At 38.3% G+C, this 10,080-nt stretch overlaps 1 pseudogene; it reads right to left on the bottom strand.

The window, feature by feature from the left end:
* Positions 1-224: 224 nt before the first annotated feature.
* On the bottom strand, positions 225-6,039 carry LOC136282395 (activating transcription factor 3-like; annotated as a pseudogene).
* Between the last annotated feature and the right edge of the window lie 4,041 nt (positions 6,040-10,080).

Here is a 10,080-nt window from a genome sequence, read left to right as displayed (position 1 = left end):
AATAATAAACTGCCTTCTAAGAAAACATCTTAAAAGTTTTTTTTTTTTCTGCAAAGTATTTCAATGTATCTAAGATTTACTGTCCCATCGATTTCGTAATCTCTTTTCCATTACTTTTGCATGCGAGTTTTGTTGGACGCAATAATTGCAGAATCGCTTTGATAAAACCAGCCAGCATGTTAACATACGTAACTAAAACCAAATTTCACTCAAAAAAACGCTCTTCGCACGTGTATCAGCGAAAATAATACGCTGAAAGTGAAATTGCACCACACGCCACACTATCACGGTACAGCGGCTCATCGTGTGGCTCCATCCACGCATGTGCACGTCATTAATAGCCCTTCATCTTGAATCGGTATATTGACTTATTCTTCCTCTTGATTTTGTCCTCTGTCACCAGTTTTTCCCTTCATGATAAATTGGCATTTAATCCAAGTTCGTGGTCATCCTGTGGAGTGTGGGAATATTTTGCCGCAGCTGTGTGAATCCAACATGAATTCCAGTTTTTTATTTCCGCTTGTAACTTGCTGATCTGCGCTTGAAGATCATTGTTTTGATGCTCCCAGCTCCTCAGAAGCCTTAAAGAAAAAAATATCATCACAATGTCTTCTACATTTGTTTTCAAGCTAACAAATAAAACAACACTGCAAGAAGGCTACTTCAAATTATATGGAGGAATCGATTTAGCAGTTCTGTAAGACCTCTGATACCAGAAAATTCAAAGGTATTCGTTCTTTCCCTTGCCTCTAAGAAGAGATTGTGGGCGTCTTTATCATATCGAGATCCAACTCTTCCTAAATATGGAAGGAGCTGAGTTGTGCTGCTCTGGCAGTAGGAGACATAAGCCGTAATTTACTCATAAAAGCGTATTTATTCGATTAAGTACCCAAATTCCAATTAGCGACTACCCCCACCCGTTCCAAAAAAAACTTAAGTGCACAAAAGGAGTATTGATTATTATTTCTTTACCGGCTTACAATCTCTAAATTTACCGTCTATGGTACATCTTCACGTGTGTAATTTTATTTATTATCTTGTTGCAAAATAAACGCGAACAGCCTATGACTGAGAACCCGGGGCGATTGATCGAATAAATACGGTACCCAGATACCTCAACTAATGTTTTAACGTGTTCCTTTCTTTTCTTGCGGCATTTAGAGGCGGCCCACTTTATTCCTTTCTCTTCTTATTCTACGTCGTTCTTGTTCGTCAGCGGTCAACTGCCAAGAGAAAAGTGTTCTGTACTCGCAAGAAGTTCATAAATTGTTCAAAACGATTTTGATAAATTTTCACAGAAAAAACTAGGTAAGAACCTTTTAATCAGCAAAAGAAGTATGACAAGGAAAAAGAAAAATTTTTCGAGGTAAAACTAATAGCCAAATTGCAGAGGGGGTCTCGCGAGGAACCAAATTGTAAATAGCGTTAGCTTTACTTCTGACTGGTCCAGAGTGATGTGGAATGATTCCGTACCGATAACAGATCAAAAGTGGAGCCATACCGTTTTGCCTTCGGACATAAAAAGAAAAATTGTTACGACCCGATTTTCGCCTTATACAAATGGTTAAGAAAAAAATTCGTTTCCTCAACTCAGAAAAAAAAAATTCTTCTCAACTGTTTACCTGGATATCCCTCACTTAAGGCCAGTGCCTTCATTAACGATGATTTCGAGGCAAAATCTCATTTAAACTTACTACACGATCCTGTAGGTAAACTGAGGAATGTTCTTTCCCTGTTCTTTACGGTTACATTTATTCCTACTTGACTGCTCTTGATGATCATTTATTTACTCATTTACAAACGATATTTACAAAAATACATTCTGTTAAAAAGACGAACTTAAATAAAAGCAACAATTTTACATCATTAAATATGTGTTTCTTACTTTCTTACAGTTTAAGTAAAAGACTTCATGCTAATCCGCCAGGGTCTGACTTCTCTATCGATGTACAACACGAGGTAGAAGATTTAACTAGTGTTATCTAAACAGTTGAACTATTTTTCCTGTTTAAAAAAAAAATGTTCCCTGCCTCTAAAATTCAAAAATTTCAGTTAAAAAAAAAAAAATGACTGCTCTTGATTGGTTTCAATCCTGATCAATTGTGTCATTTTATTGATTTTTCAAAAAGGACCAAAACCCATTCTTTGCGAGTTGCATTCGTTACGCGAAATGCTCCTTCTTTTCAACAACCTGTACTCTACCCACGTTTTTTTTTTTTTTTCTCACACACCCACGTCCCGTGACAAACAGTCGCTCACCGAGAAAATGCAAATCACTTTCTAATAAAATATTTATTTTTTCGGCTTTTCATTAAAAGCCAAGAAAACCAAAATCGAAAGAGTCTATTTGATATGGATGCAAATTTCAAATAAAGATCAGCTGCCCTAACGTGGGATGCACTGGAATACGATGACATAGAGCTGAGACCCTTTCATTCCTTCAACGCAGCTGAACATTTACATCATTTTTTTTCCTGCTATCATGACTGGAGAAAATTACGAGAGAAATATTTTCATCTCTAACCCTGAGAGATTGCGAAGAGACCATCACCGGGTAACATGAATAACGGAAAGTCTTACCATGCAATCCTGGACATTCGTACCACGATACAAGCAGACTCCTACTCTCATTTCAGGCTGAAGTTGACTGTAATGTTTTGACATTGACCCTAAACTCCTGTGGCCTCTCAGTTCGTGCTCTAATTCAGTTAATTTTCATTTCCCTCCATGAAATTAATCAGATTTAGCTTGGTAGGTTTTACTTAATAAAATCTTCGAACACTCCTTGTCTTTCTCCAGTGTCTTAACATCACTTCAATTGCTCAAATGTTTCTTAAGAATTTTCGCTGGATGAGTTTTAGTGACACTTCTCCGTTATCTACTGTTTGAATTATGTAATAACTGGCGACAGCAGGTAGAATTGTGTCTGAAAATGTCTTGATCCAAGCTTCGACGGGCGCATGAAAACCGGGATAGGTTTACTTGCAGTCAAAGTAATTTCTAACCAATGAAGGGGGTAAGTTTCCAAAGTGGCGGGCATTACAAGATAATTTGTTTTTGATAAACTGATTTGATAATGTAAACTGGCCACCGTAAAGAGTCTCTTGAGCTGATGTTTCGAGCACTAAACCCTTCGTCAGAACGAAAGACTAAACCAACTAATTGAATTTTCATTTTCCATCATTCTGGTCATTGATTATGATAATGAAACAAAGGAACAGAAACTGAATTTGTCATAACTTGGAAGTAGTAACGTAGCTTAATAGAAGTTAAGTTCCAAATGGTTATTATAGGAAAAGCATTAGCTCCTGCTGAAAAGAGGGATCTGGAAGGGGCTTGTAGATTCTATGATTTGTTCTTTTTCAGACTGGAAAATGTCGCTCAAAAGGTGGCAAGGTCAATGGTAGCAATTTTGTGGGCGAACATGACAACTCTGAGGAAAATATATACCAATATAAGCACTACCATTTTACCAGCCAATCTTAAAAAACTTTCATTTAGCTTGTTTTTGTGTTTATGAAAAAACTGAAATTAGAATATGGAAACTTTTTGTGGCTAAGGGTTTTCTGAAGCCGGACGATTTTATTCCGTCATTACTCTCGTGGTTTTAATTGTACTGGCCTGAGATTTTCAGCTCTTACCTTACAAATCAACCGCTTTTTTACTTTAGAATTTGTTATTTTTCCTTCAATTTTGAACAACAGTCCATTCTATTGGAGCTATGTTTCGTTTTCTTTAATAGAGAAACATGAGATGATTATCAGTCCAAACTTTCTAGTAATATGCATAAACTCTTAGATCGAATTCTAAAAAAAAGCTCGGGACCTTCTAGGCAAACTGATCTTGGGGTTTGCTTGTTCTGTGATCAGCATTTATAGTACCTACCGCGAGGAAAAAGTATTAAAAGGCCAAATACATGACTCTGCAACAACAAAACACCAAGAGGTTCGCACCTGACACTTCACAACCTGTTGTTTAAGCAATGATAACAATTCAGTTCCTTCTTAACAACTGGACCATCTAAAAAACGGTTTCTTGACAATGAGAACTCATAAAATGTTTTCAGATTTATTTGTAATCATCTCGAAACTGCCGTGTTGCTTTAATTGTATCTAAGAACATTTTTAGGCACACGCTATAGATTTCTCTTAAAAAAATTGCTTCATAACAATTGCACAAGGTAAAAGGATCATTCAGTCGTTTTTAAATCCATGAGCTTCCAAACACGGCTGCTTCACTTCTTATGTGTTTACGAACAAATATTCTTCATTCGGTGTTGTATCGCTTTTCCAACTCACATGTTGAGGTTCTCAAAATGTCTTAACGGCTGACTCATATTCCAAGGCGACAACGATATTTCAAACGTCGATTTGGATACTAAAACAGCTCAAATAAAGAGTCAAAAATTTTGATAGCTTATCAAACCCCGCAACTTAGCCACTCACCCGAAAAAAGGAAGCTTCGAGGAATGCTGTTTACGTAGCTCAAGTAATCGTTACATAAAAAGAACAAGCGAGTCACGAAAGATCGAGCGAGTCGACGAACGACCATACGAACGAACGAAATAAGGAAAGACTGACGACTGAGGGTATGACCGAGTCAACCGAACGAAAAACGAAGTTCTGACGATGTCTCAAACGAACGTCGAACCAACCACCGACGTGAAAACAAACGAACTGCCGAACCGAAGAATGAATTTATTTAATGATTGATTATCTGATTGAATTAATGATCCAATGAATGACTAAATGAAGGATTGATTAACCACGACTGGAATAAATAAACTACTGATCGTTCTAAGAACTAATGTAAACAAACTGCAAAAACAAGCGATGTTCTTTCATATCATTGACGCCAGTATTGCAAAATTCGATGGTCTTGTAAACCGTTACTCTGATGATGACCAAAGAAACTTAGAGTTAGTGCTTTTCATGAAAACCGTGAGTCAAGAGCAATCCAAACAACCTCTTCGAGGTAAACAAGGAGGAGTAAATAATATTTGGTGCTAAGAATCCTTTCCCTGTGGAGCAAGAATTTCTAACGAGCATTACAACTCTGTGAGTATCACAAACCGCTTCATTTCCATGGTCGTATTCAAAGTTCATCTCCATCATGTATTCCATATCAACGTCTTCCCCACCATCATCGACAGAACATCTTAGCTCCGGTTTGATGTGCATATCAAACAAATTCGCATTTGTCTGTGGAGTGCAATCCACCAGCTCTGATAAATCTTTCGGTGCTCCAGTGAATTCATGAATCATAGAAGGACAATTCTGTAAAATTAAAACAACCTCCTGTAGTTATTCGACAAGCGTGCAAAACGCTGCGATCAGCGATTTTTTCGTGCGTGTACCGTTCCTAAGTTTTAAGTCTTTCCGGTAGCACTCATTAAAGATGAAAGGACTCTTCTGGTACCTGGTGGCTAACTCCTCAAAAACATTCTGTCAAACAACGAACACTTTGTGAACTCAACCGTGTAATTAGCGCCACCCCTGATAAGGAAGAAACGAGGCTACCTCCGAGATACTTGCGGAATTTTCTGAGCTGGTGAATCAACACCTCTGCGAGGCATTAAGCGTCGTTCGTTCGCGCTATATCTAAGATATGATCTAAACACCAGAGCGTAAATCACCGCTTAAGATCATAAATGAATTTTCAGGGTGATAGCTTCGAGAAAATTTCATTTCATCTCACGATCACTGCAGCGAAATAGAGCCATACCTCGTCAAATCCCGGAGCAACGGGGACTCTTGCCTCCATAGGGGGGTCTTTCTCCTTTGCTAGGCCCCCGCCTAAGGGAAGCAAGGAGGCCTAAGACGAACTTTCCCACTGTCTCTACAATGTTGTCCCATTAACGATACCACTAAATGTGCTAAGTGTCCCTGATAAGGTCAACTGCGCTTTGATTGGTCCATTTACCGACACATAATTGCTCTTCCTTGGGGTTACGAGATACAAGAGCGATGATCTAATCTTGGTTCGTTGCTCTCTCCCAGAGCTGGTTCAAATGTAAATATCTCCAAGAAAACGTGTTTTTGCGAGGGTTGGATATAAAAGAAATAGTAACCTCTGCAGCTGTGTTAGGATGAAACAAAAGAGAACCAGTGGCGACCACAAGAAAGTGTAACGAACAAGGTGATTACATGACGGGTACCAGCAATATTTTTTTCTTGACAATTCTTACACTTTCCATCACTTCTCGGACCCAGGCTCCCTGGGTAGCTTTTGAGGAGATTCTTTTATCCATGATAGAACTTGAATAAAACAGTGGCTTCCGATGCGAAATCAACAGAAGAGTCTCGTTTCATGAATTCAAAACAGTACTTTTGCAAAGTTTTGCAGCTTCTTCTTTTAACAATCCCAGTTTTGTCAACCGACTTCCTTGTAAACTTGAACTTTGAAGAACTTTCGGTTTTTTGAATAAATGAGAAAGATTCCATGACTGAAGAAATTCTTTCAGACGTGAAAGTATGGCATTTAATCACCAGACGGTTGAACTGTAATGAGGGAGAACTGAGTGTGACCTTGGGCCATCAGCCCGGAGCCAAACTCCAGAATACAACATTTTGTCTTTTTTTTCTCAGTGACGAATTGGTTTATAAACAAGCTTCTTGTTTTGCCGTCTTCAAACCATTTACAGTTTTCTAGGATTCGCAACCTTTAACTAAGCGATACTAAACTCTAAAAAGATAGAGAACAGATTTGATTCCAACTAATTGAATTGGATTACATTTAAGTTATCAGTCTAATTTCCGAGATCATTTTTTCTTCCGTGATTTGACCAGTCAAAGTTGTATTCAAAACAATAAGTGTATTTTGAGGAGAAAAGGTGACAACCAGACGACATCATGTGGTTCTTGATTTGGTAAGAGTACCTCTAAAAGGTTTAGAAAAGCCCTTTTTCCATTTATCTTAATTCAAGGCAATGTTGGATAGTTTTTTTAATGGACAGTCCTGATAGGCTTGTAGGTGTTTCAACTGAGTGTCCAAGATCCTTATTTTGTTTGAATGTTGAAAAATCCTTGTAGAACGGTGGCGGATGATCTCACACACTTATCAAGGAACACAAGCCAGCCGCACACAAGTATATTTAATCCTCGAGGGAATCCTAAATACTATAATTTGATTGGTTCCCGAAACCGGTCCAGCCTTTGACGGCAATTTAATACGTTGAAGAATTCGCCAGAAAATGAAGAAGCCAAAAACTTCAATGTTTAGATTTCTCACACCTAAATTACTCATTAATCTTCGCACTTATACTCACCTTTTAAAATGGCAAGCAACAGTGTTGCAAGGAAATTTAAACAACGTTCAAATTAAAGAGCGACTTGATGGGTTTAACCGTAAGCAGTAAAACGGCCAAAAAATTAACCGTTAGGCGTAAAAATTGAAAATTTCAATCGCTAGTCTTTATAAAAAAAACAGCCGTAAAAATTTTTCTTTGAACTGTAACAGAAAGAATTTAACCTTTCGCAAAAATTGTAACCATCAGCCGTAAAAGCGATCAGCCCATTGAGACTCTTTTTTGTAACGAAAATTTGTTCACTTTCCAACTTAGGCCAACGTAGGTCAACGTAGTGTCAGTGCAAAATATAGCCTTTCTTTTAATGCAAAACTTGTTAGTTGTTGAATTTTCCCGTTTCCTCGTTTGGGTCCACATGTAAGCGAATTAATACACCCGGCTATTTTCCTTGGTTTTATGCAGTAATTCTTGTGATGAGTCATTTGTCACAAGTACCGAATAAAGCGATATTTTCTGCCAAAACGAGTATGGTATGAAACAAAAAAGAGAGTTCCAAGTGGGTAATTGTTCGCGATCTTAATGATTGTGATGGTAAGCTTCCTACACCGGGACGGAAGGGACACGGATTGCAAAGGAAAACGTTTAAGCCGGATGGCTTTTTTGAGTTATTTTTTTACAAAAAAAATTGCTCTTTGTCAAGGTGTAGAGTGGTATGTTGCTCGTACCAATCAGATCGCCGCATTTCGGTATGTATCTCGCGCCAATCAGATTTCTGCGTTAGGGTATGTATCCCACACCGATCAGATTGCCGCATTAGGGTATGTATCACGCACACAGCATTTGGATATTTTGCACCAATCACAGCGTTTAGGGTATGTATCTTGGACCAGTCATATCACAGCATTTGGATATCTTGCACTAATAGCAGCGTTTGAATATTGTTTTCATGTAAATGATGTCATGGAATCAGGGGGCTGTGCACAAAGAGTGACATTAACTATAAATTTGGGCTAATTTGATAACTGTAATGGTTTGTGGCCTTCGCGAGAGCCTCATCGATTGAGGTCGAGAGTTATCGGGATATGAAAGGTTCGCATTCAACCTTTTTGTATTATTTTCAATTTAAAACGTGTTTTTTTCCGTTCCTTTACTCACAACTCACCCGCCAAACAACTTACATTCCATCACGTACCACAAAAACAACGTTCAAGTTCAATCAGAACATACCCAATCACTGCACAAGATGAACATTAGGCAATTTTTCGCGTGTGTGAATTGTATTCCACCAATCAAATTACATTTTGCCAAATTAGACTTCGCTCCATCAAGTGTCATTTCCTTTCAAACAACCTGCATGTAATAACGTATTCCAACCGCATTGCCAACCCCACTAAAAACGATTCATATGGAACAAAATGTCACTGATAGTGAATTTTCCACGCAATTCTCCTGCGTTTTGACTTTTCCTACGAACAAAATTGGCTTTTAGCTACCTTGGACTTAATCCAATCGCGTGTTAGTTCCTCGTAAACAACCTGCATTTTATCACGTATTTCACACACACAGAGGGCAAAGACCAGAGAGGCTTTCAGTTTCCTTTCCGTAGTAGAATAACGTGTAAATATATTTTTAAGGCAACCAACTGTATACAAATAATTTTAATTTCTCCCTCTTAGAGGATTGGCAGTAAGCGTAGTCCCTTTTGCAACTGTTATTTGGTCTCGTCACGCAACGCTCTCTCTCCAACGGGGAAAAGATGGCGTTGTGTGACGAGACCAAACAATGGCTGGGAAGGACACAACAGTAAGCGCGGCACCGATGCATTTTATTTTTGCTTAGAAATATTTCGACATTAGAGGCAGTAGTCCACAAAGTACCTATGTGAGTTCAGATAAATTGCGTTTTTTTGCGTCTTTCTCTTAAGGTAATGTGATGTTATCGTTCTTTTGAAAGTTATACTCATACTTATATAAAGGCAGAAATTCGTTGATGATTTCTGGATGTCGGGGATCTGCGGTAACTAGACTTCGCACAAACCAGGAGATACTTCATAGGACTTGCTTTCACTTGCCTGTGCCATGGGTGACCAATATCCTCACAACATCGATACAAGATCAAGCAGAAAAGTACAGGGAAAAATATCGAGTTGAAACAAAGCCAAATTCTCCGAACTAACCACACATGAATTGTATGGCAGAGAGTAAGGAGAATTACTGATGAAATCGCGATCGGGAGTGAAAGGGTTAACGGCTTCCGCGATGTGAAAGAAGCAATCGGTGAATCGAATGAACTTTTAAATCAATGGTTGTTCGTACGATCACCTAATGTTACGCACGAGTTCAGAGAGCTAAACAAATTAAAATATGTAAAGTTTATGTGTCTCAAATCTGTGATCGAAATTCCTTGAAAGCTCGATGAAGAAGTGTGAATTAAGTGTCCTGACATGTCCACCATATATACCAACTAAATTTAGACATTACTTTTTGTTATTCATATTATTGCGTCGAAAACATGGCGATATTTTCCAATTAAGGTACACATTGAAGTGGCCTATTTGGAGAATCTGATCCGAAAAGGGACTCCCTTGAAACTAAAGACGAAGTTTCCTCTGTTTTTTTTCTCCCCGACGGAAACTCAAGTCAGATCAGAAACTATATCAATTTCTTTCCTCTCAAAGATCACGTTCAGAAGGACATTGTTACTCTGAACGTGTTGAAGAAATCTTTTCTTACGAAAAACGGGACAGACAGGACATTTCAGTGATAAAAAAAGGAACTGAACGAATGGAATATATTCGTTTTGTTCAAAGACAAATCCTCGTCGTAGAATTCCCA

Source organism: Pocillopora verrucosa, chromosome 7 (assembly GCF_036669915.1).
Source record: "Pocillopora verrucosa isolate sample1 chromosome 7, ASM3666991v2, whole genome shotgun sequence".
Lineage (NCBI taxonomy): Eukaryota > Metazoa > Cnidaria > Anthozoa > Scleractinia > Pocilloporidae > Pocillopora > Pocillopora verrucosa.
The sequence above is the reverse complement of the archived record's forward strand: the minus strand, read 5'-3'. Positions and strand labels throughout refer to the sequence as shown.